This window comes from Sphaerodactylus townsendi, linkage group LG12, assembly GCF_021028975.2.
Source record: "Sphaerodactylus townsendi isolate TG3544 linkage group LG12, MPM_Stown_v2.3, whole genome shotgun sequence".
In the NCBI taxonomy this organism is placed as follows: Eukaryota; Metazoa; Chordata; class Lepidosauria; order Squamata; family Sphaerodactylidae; genus Sphaerodactylus; species Sphaerodactylus townsendi.
The window spans coordinates 37,371,258-37,380,441 of NC_059436.1; positions in this window are offsets into that span (position 1 = coordinate 37,371,258).

A 9,184-nucleotide genomic window follows, 5' to 3' on the forward strand; every position below is an offset into this window, starting at 1 on the left:
GAAGAATTTCTAAAATAGTGTCTGCAATTGCAGCATGCATAGTCTATTATAACTTTTACACTGTTCCTTTCTCCCCTCCCTTCATTTGACCTATTTTTGTGATGTGATTGTTCATATGATTCTTTTTGATAGTTTACTCATGCACTTCTAGTTCCTGCTCATTGGTCAGAACAAATGGAAAAAGTCAGGGCTGGTTCCAGATTTTTAGAGACCCTGGGTAGAGAGACCCGACCCCTCACCTGTGCCTTTGTAGTCACAAACATAGCAATCCGTCCCACACCCGTTCATGAGTCCTCTCACTGCCTGCACTCACAGCTACCTGCATCACCGAAACAGCCTTTCCCTGGAAATGCTGAGCAGAGCATACAGCTGGGAGAATGGATGGCAGAATGCTTCGAAACAAACAGGCAGGGAAAGGGTGTACAGAAATCCTGGGCCTTGCAGATGCCAGAGTATGCTGATGCCAGCCATAGAGAACACATTTGAATGCAACATTACGTATTACCATTTCATTTTTTGCACTGTTTTATCAATGCACAAGTACATAATTGTAAGGATCTCAGTCGTTCTTGTTTCCCTTACAGCCAAACCTGGCCTTGACGGAGATTCTTTTGGCCGGGCGTCCATTGGGACCTAATACCAACCTTGTGAGAATGCTATCTGGCTTTAGCATGGTAATTCTGTTCTCATGAGAGCGGGCGGGGGGATGGGTTGAGTCCAGCGTACCAACCTGTTGTTTTGGCCGGGATTGCTCATTCCTGCCATGTCGTGTGTGTGTGCTTTCCAGGATGTCTGAATAAACGGACTTATAATCAAAAGCCTTTTTATTTCTGCTCTTTGGAATTCCTTACGATATGGCAGGAATCTAACTCATTTTTTCTCTTGACTGTGTTTGGATCTCTGGTGGTCTAACATGCAGAGATTGAGTACTCTTGACCATGTGGAAGGCACGGTAGCCCCCATAGAGGGTTTCGAGCCTTCCCTTCCAGACTCCGAGGATCCGGGGGATGATCCGATTTAAGCTGGTGACTCTCTCCCGACCTACGGTCCAGTTCGAGTCTGCCTCTCTTCCCTTGCAGGACCCGATCGACATGGGTCAGATCGTGTGGAGATGCATGAGAGTTTTGGGAAATTATCTATGGATCGGGCGCCTGTGGACCGGTTCGTTTCCACCCGACAACGTGTGGATTACAAACCCCAGATGCAGCCAGTCCCTGAGGAGTTTGGATTATCTACCATTCATGCTGACACCCAAGAATCCATTGAAAGGTTCCTGGACAAATACTTGGGAGTGATATTCCCCAAAAGATCAGCAGTGGCATAGCACCGGAGCTTGTCCCAAAGTTACAGCCCGAGGCTTAAGGAGACGATGACGAGGGTTGGATCGATGATCGGAAGAGGGTTCCACACCACCTCGGCAGTTCCAAACCCGGGAGGGGCCGAGCGAATGGGTGAAATCCGTGGAGCAGTTAAGGCGTGGAGGAAAAACCATCAGAGGAGGAACTGGATCCCGATCCCGAATCGTTACCTATGCCCTCGAAAGAAAATTGGGGCGATCACGGTGGCCATGCTGCGGGGCGTAAACTTGCCTGGGAGCGCGAGCGCGAACTGTAGAGGAAAAGGAGCGCGAAAGTCTGCAGCGGGACCGTGAAAGAGCAACGCAATGAAATCCAAATGGAGTTGGACCGTGAAAGAGAAGCGTTGCGTCAACGAAGTATCAACAGAATCTGGCGATTCGCGACAAAGTGCTGGATCCAGTCCAAACTGGATTTACAGCGTAGCGCGAAAGCATCAAAGCCATCCAAACCCAGAATTAGACTGGCTTTAGCTGTTCCAGCGGGGAGCCCGAAAGAGCCAAATTGGATCGAGAGAGGGCAGCTTTGCACGCAGCACCAAGATACCTTAACATGCAAGGGAAGGGGTGGCTGAGCGGAGACCAAACTCTCGCGGCCGGCAGCGTGGGGCGTTGGTTAGAGCCCCAGTTGGTGCCTACACCTTCACCCCCGCACCGGCTGACCCTCCCCCCTACCGGAGGCGCGGTGCTTGATATGGCGGCCCGGTTCCAACTTTTTTTCAACTTAGGGCACCTCCTCAACCCCCCTGCTCCTCCAAGCCCCTACACTATCCAGTACAACAACCAGGTTTTGTACGGCAGCAACCCCAACTCGCACTTAGGGCGATTGAAAGAGGGTTCTACAGACCGCCAAGCCCAGCTCGTTTTGAAGGCACTGCATCTAAACTTTCCTTACTTTATCCTGCAACTTTCGATGCCCATATGCAAGAATTTCATGATCTATATCATTCTGAACGCGAAAAATCACGAGACATTTAGATTCCGGTGTTGGATGGGGTAACCACAGCTGAGTGGTTTGTTACTCTTTATAGAATTGCAGGGGGACGATACCCTTGCACGGTGGCGGGCTTCCTCCAAGCGTTAGCATTCGGTTCCAAGATCCCAATGCTGAAAAGCGATGCCATCCGTACAGTAAAAACCATCCAACAGGGCAACCGCTCCTTTGCTGATTTTGCCATTGAATTCCGCGCAGCGGCTGGTAAACTTCCACCGGACTAGCCCGAGCGCATGAAATGCGAGTATTTTTTTGAAGCTATGGATATTAAACTTCGTGAAACAGTGATCCTTATTCCGGATCACTTAAGCGCTTGCGGATTGGATCGAGCTTCGGCTTCCATAGTGGCTGCTGCGTCTTGCCTATGCCAGCTGGAGGCCGCCCATGCGCCGAAACCAATAACATGCCGGCGCCGGCCGCTAGAAAACCAAGCCCGGCCGTAGCGGCCGAGACATACGTCGGAACGCCGTCGCCCGTTTGGGATTGTGCCTTTACCTGCGGAGGTCCACAGCCACCTGGCTGCCAACTGCCCGAAGAAGCAGAAGCCTCCACTCCCGGGGGCCGGTACTCGCTTCTGCCAAACGCCATGGAAATCCAGCCTGCCGCTCAAGGATCGTCCAAAGCTACTTTTGATGAGGGATGTTGAAGAGGAAGAAACTGCGCTTAGTCTTTCAAGCGGCACCGGGTGGATCTTGAAATCCTTCCCCTGATCCGGTGAGTGAAGGCAAGCGCCCATTACTATTTTGACTTCCCTTAGCCAACCCCAGTAAGCGTACACGTATTTTGGCCTCTGCACTTGTGGACTCCGTTTGCTCCCACTTTGTCTTATGAGACCGCAAGTGGCCGAGGAACTTCGGTTTAAGCCGAAGTTCCAGCAGGTGATTAAACCATTCCGCTGCCAAATGGTGGTAGCCCACTGGGTGGTGAGAGTCCGGCCCAGTTCCGAAGCCAACCGGTACTTCTCCGTTTACCTTGATCGACAGGAAAAGATTAGTTTCATTCTTGCTCCAGTTGCAAAGCACTCCATTGTATTAAGGTATGCCATGGCTACTTTTACGCGAACCAAACGCCGTTTGGAAGGAGCCAGTCCGCTGGTATCAGATCCCCCCTGCGGAGATCACATGTGGATGGGGGGGAAGATCCATCGGTAGGGGAGGGGGAAGCAGCGATAAGCTACAGCTTTCAATGTACTGTCGGCTCCCCTTATGGCCAAAATCCCAAAAGGCGTATCAAGACCTATCCAGAGTTTTCCAGGAACAGGAGTGTGATCAGCTTCCCCCCAGAGAGATACCGATTGCAAGATCCTGCTACAACGTGGAGCCCACTCACCTAAGGGTAGGATCTATCGCATGAGTCCCACCGAGGAAAAGGAGCTCCGATGCCTTCTTAGATAAAAATTTAGCCCATGATTCATACAGTGAGCCACAAAACACACCCATGCAGCCCCTGTTTTATTAGATTTAAGAAAAAAGGCCGGTTCAATAAGACTTTATTTTTTTGATTATAGTGGACTAAATGCTGTTTCCATCTCCAACAAATATCCTTTGCCCTTAATAAAGGACCTCTTGGATGCCCTAGGCAAAGGCAGGATTTTATAGGAGGTGGATTTCGCGGGAAGCTTATTATCGTGTAGCATCGTAGAGGGGTCTGAACATTTAACATCATTTAATACCAAATTCGAGACGTATGAATATTTAATAATGCCCTTCGGATTGGCTGGGGCCCCAGGGGCCTTCATAGCCCCTCATAAACGAAGTATTACATGATTTGTTGTACAAGGGGGTAGTCATTATATTTGGATGATGTTTTGCGGTGATTTACTCACGAACCCTGGAAGAGCATGAGGCTTTAATAGTCCGGGAAGTTTTACAACGTTTACTTGATAACTCCCTCTTTGCCAAGTTGTCAAAGTGCTGTTTCCACCAATCCTCACGCATAGACTACCTGGGCTACTCGAGTATCCTCTAACCCGGTCTAGAAATGGACCCGGCTAAAGTGGCCGCAGTGGTTGACTGGCCTGCCCCTACCAATAGAAGGGAATTGCAATCTTTTTTAGGCTTTGCTAACTTCTATCGTGATTTCATTCCTCATTTTGCCAAACTTGCCTTACCGCTCACTGATCTTTTACGCACTAAAGGAAAGGACGCCCAAGCGGCCAAGCCCGGAGCCCCCCTCCCCTGGTCACAGGAATGCCAATTAGCGTTCCAGCAGCTGAAAACAGCTTTCACAACTGAACCAATTCTGACACATCCCGACCCTGAGCTTCCTTTCATCGTTCACGTGGATGCTTCGGACAAGGCGTTGGGCGCTGCCCTCTTGCAGAAAAATAAAGACAATAAATTGGTACCGTGTGCTTATTTATCCAAAAAATTTTCTGGTCCCGAACTAAACTGGACTGTCGGAGATAAGGAAACCTCTGCCATCAAACTTGTGTTGAGCACTTGGCGCCATTGGTTGGAAGGAGCCAAGCACCCCTTTCAAGTCTGGTCAGATCATAAAAATTTGGCTGCGCTTTCCACACCCCTCAAAATGTCCGCTAAACAATTACGTTGGGCTGATTTTTTCTCTCGCTTTTCCTTTACGGTCCATTTTTTCCCTGGTAAAAGCAATAAGCTGGCTGATGCATTGTCCCGCCTCCCCGGGGAGGGGGGAGATGCATCCCTACGGGATATTCCACGCACCGTTCTCTCCCCCTCCCAGCTGGGATTGGCTGTCACCCGCTCACAATCCTCTATGTCTCCCCCCACCTCACCCATCCCAGCCATCGCCTCCCCCTTCCTCCAGGAATTTAAGGAGGCGGGATTACGCAAGCTACCAACAGAGGAAAAAGATGCACAGCTACGCTTGGAGGATGGTGTCTGGAAAAGGGGTGTGTGTTGGTACGTTCCTCCTCCCCTTCGAAAGCAAGTTCTTCAAGCATGCCATGATGCTCGTCAGGCTGGGCACTTTGGATTTGTGAAAACCCTTCATCTAGCCCGCCGCCAGTTTTGGTGGCGCTCTATGCGCAAGGACGTTGAGTCTTACATTAAAGGGTGTTCCATATGTGCGGAGGCCAAGTCAATACCGGGGAAGCCTCATGGATTACTGAAACCTCTCCCCGTTGCCTCCCGACCCTGGCAGGTTATTTCAATGGATTTTATCACTGACTTGCCAGACAGTCACGGGAACACTGTTTTGTGGGTGGTGGTGGATCTCTTTTCCAAACAAGCGCATTTCATTCCCTGCACCACCATACCTTCAGCTCCCAAACTAGCCCGGTTGTTCATTCAACACATCTACCGCCTGCATTCCTCTCCTGAGAAGGTGGTATCGGATCGTGGCCCCCAATTCATTTCTCGGTTTTGGAAGGCTTTCCTGGAGTTATTGGGAACCACACCAGCAGTCGCCGCCCCCTACCACGTTCAAAGTGACGGGCAAAGTGAACGGACGAACAGAACACTTGAGCAATATTTACGTTGTTATACAAACTACCATCAGGACAACTGGTGTGAATTGCTTCCCTTCGCAGAGTATGCTTACAATAATGCAATTCATAGCAGTACGCAGAAAACCCCATTTGAAGTAGTCTCTGGTCGATCCTTCCCGCCGTTGCCCCAGCTGCCGGCGGAGGTATTGCAGCCACCAGAATTCAATCAATGGATTTTGTCACTAGCTGAAGGCTGGAAAACAGTGCAGTCTACCTTAAAACAGGCTCAAGAAGCCCAAAAGTTTCAGGCAGATAAACACCGCTCAGAATTTCCCTTACGTGTTGGGGCTTGGGTTTATTTGTCCACTAAAAACCTTCCAGACGTGCACAAATATTCAAAACTTGGCAAGAAATTTGTGGGTCCCTTTCGGATTACAAAAGTGATCAATGATGTTACTGCTCGCTTAGATCTGCCTAATTCACTAAGTAACATTCATCCCGTCTTTCATTCCAGCTTGCTCAAGGAGGCTCCCGCTTCAGATGCCTGGCACGACCCTCCGGAGACACCCCCGCCAGTTATAATTGATGGACACAAGCATTATGAAATAGATGCTATCCTGGACTCTCGCTTCTTTCGCAAACGTCTACAATATCTAGTGTCATGGGTTGGCTATTCTTCTGGCCATAATCAATGGGTGTATAAGGAGAATATCGACGCCCCCTCTTTAATTGCTGCATTTCACCAAGCTTTTCCGGACAAACCGGGGGAGGGGGAAAAGGGGGAGATTTCTTTTAGGAGAGGCAGAGTGTAAGGATCTCAGTCGTTCTTGTTTCCCTTACAGCCAAACCTGGCCTTGACGGAGATTCTTTTGGCCGGGCGTCCGGCCAGGACCTGTACCAACCTTGTGAGAATGCTTATCTCGCTTTCGCATAGTAGAATTCCGTTCTCATGAGAACGGAGCCGGGGGGATGGGTTAGCCAGCATTATAACCTGTTGTTTGAGCGGGGTTGCTCATTCCTGCCATGTCGTGTGTGTGTGCTTTCCAGGATGTCTGAATAAACGGACTTATAATCAAAAGCCTTTTTATTTCTGCTCTTTGGAATTCCTTACAATAATAGTAATGATGGTGTGCAAAGGGGAGTTGCAAATGAACTGAAAGGATATAAATATGTGTCAAACTACATGAAAAATGTTTTTTGCTAAGTTAATATATGATATGACAGCTAGTGTGGTATAGGGCTAGAGTGCTGCACAAGTATTTAGGAGACCAGATTTGAATCCGCCCTCTGCCACGGAAGCTTGCTGGGTGACTTTGGACCAGTCACACATTCTCACCCTAACCTACCTCACAGGATAAAATGGGAGAAGAAGAGAAATGATATAAGACACTTTTGGTCCCCATTGGATAGAAAGGCAGGGTATAAATGGATCAAATTAAATATATTTAAAAGTTTTATGTTGCTAGGACTGTTGAGAGCCAGCACAAACCCTCATGGAAAGATTCCTCTTATGCCACCCTGCCCCTGCACCAGGATGCAACCCAAGCAGTGGCGTAGCGTCCCGGGGACAGGGGGCATCTTGCCCCAGGTGCGCACCGGTGCGGAGGTGGTGTGTGGGTGTTCCAGGGTATTCCAGGGCATTCTGGGAGCGTTCTGGGGGGTGGGGCGGGGGCATGGCAGGGGTCCAAGGCACAAACGTGCCCCAGGCGCAGTTCCACCTTGCTGCAGCTCTGAACCCAAGCCGCGTTTGAAGATAAATCTTCAAATTTGCTCCTCAGTGTGATCAAGGCCCTGGTAAATCTGTCCCACAGCCTCCCTCAGAGTCCAGTATATCACAATCAAGTCCAGGTAATTCAGAACTCCAAAACTGGAGCAGAAATTTGAACCAGGAAATCTTCAGAAGCATCCTGTGTGATTAACTTGAGCTTTCTCTCTGAAAAAAGAAGTGGAGTATGTGGGGGGAAAAACCCTGACCTAGCCATTGAACTGAAGTTTCTAGTCCAGTTTGGGGCATGTCTGGTTCTGAGTTGCAAACTTCAGCTTCCTTCAGTGTGTGTTTTTTCTTTCTTGAAAGGGGACTCCCCCCCCCCCATTTTCCAAGAATGCCAGCTGTTTCTCAATTCATGCAAAAGACTCGGGCCTCTGTCAGCTATCAAATGAGAATTTTTGTTGGTTGAAGCTCTAGGAAAATTGACAGGTAGCGAGTAAGCAAACATTGAATCGATAGGAGAGGATTTCCCCCGGGGGTGAGGAGGGAAAAGTTGGCATGTTTTCTCATGAAAATCTTTTAATTCCTTGCAAGAAACCTCAAAGAGGAGGCAGACCTTGCCCTGCTTGATCTGTTTGTGTTGGCATTGTCTGGTCTCGACAAAAATCAGGAAGTGCATCACCCAACATCTCCCCCCCCCCCCGGCACTGATGTATTGGAGCTTTCTTAGTTACTGTGGCTCCTTGGTAAATTCATTTGGAGTCCTCCAGGGTTTTAAATCTCTCATTTGGCCAACAACGAGGTCTGAAAAGATTGCAGTTCATTTCGACCCGAAGTGGATGGAAGGCTCATTTACTCGCTGCAGGCAACTCAATCAGGCTGCCCGGCAATGAGTGAGTGACTTGTTCACACCGCTAGTCAATATGTGTCTGCTGTGATAGAATGTCAGCATCTGTTGGCCGCTCCTGTCTCCCAGCGCTCGGCCTTTTTTTCATTGGGCCTGATCAATGTTATTAAAAACACATAGGAGTTGCTTAACTGCTCAGCCATTTGATGGTCTCTTTCTTTCGGAGTGTTGAGAATTCTGTCTCTCTTTCTCTCGGCTTAGTTTCTTCTTTCTCTGATGTTGAGCTGCTCAGTTTCTTCATATATATTTTTTAGCTCGGTAGATAATTTCTTTACTTGGATACCGGTTTATTTTCTTTCTTTCTTTCTTTCTTTCTTTCTTTCTTTCTTTCTTTCTTTCTTTCTTTCTTTCTTTCTTTCTTTCTTTCTCTCTCTCTCTCCCTCCCTCCCTCCCTCCCTCCCTCCCTCCCTCCCTCCCTCCCTCCCTCCCTCCCTCCCTCCCTCCCTTCCTTCCTTCCTTCCTTCCTTCCTTCCTTCCTTCCTTCCTTCCTTCCTTCCTTCCTTCCTTCCTTCCTTCCTTCCTTCCTTCCTTCCTTCCTTCCTTCCGAGTTAGGAGCCATTACAGTATCTTATGATAGCAAATTCCATAAGTTAACAGCATAATGTTTGGTGTTTGTTGTCTTTCTGTGAAGAGACAGGGAGAAAAAAAATAATCACACCCATTTCAAATGAAGCATTCACATTGTTATAGTTTTTGTAGCATCAGTGCCCCAGTATCTATTGTACTGTATTGGTTCTTTTATTCTTGGGGCAGAATGTGGCTGTTCTTGATGTACAGTTTTTCCTCTTGCTTCTAGTGCAGACAAAGGGGGGGGG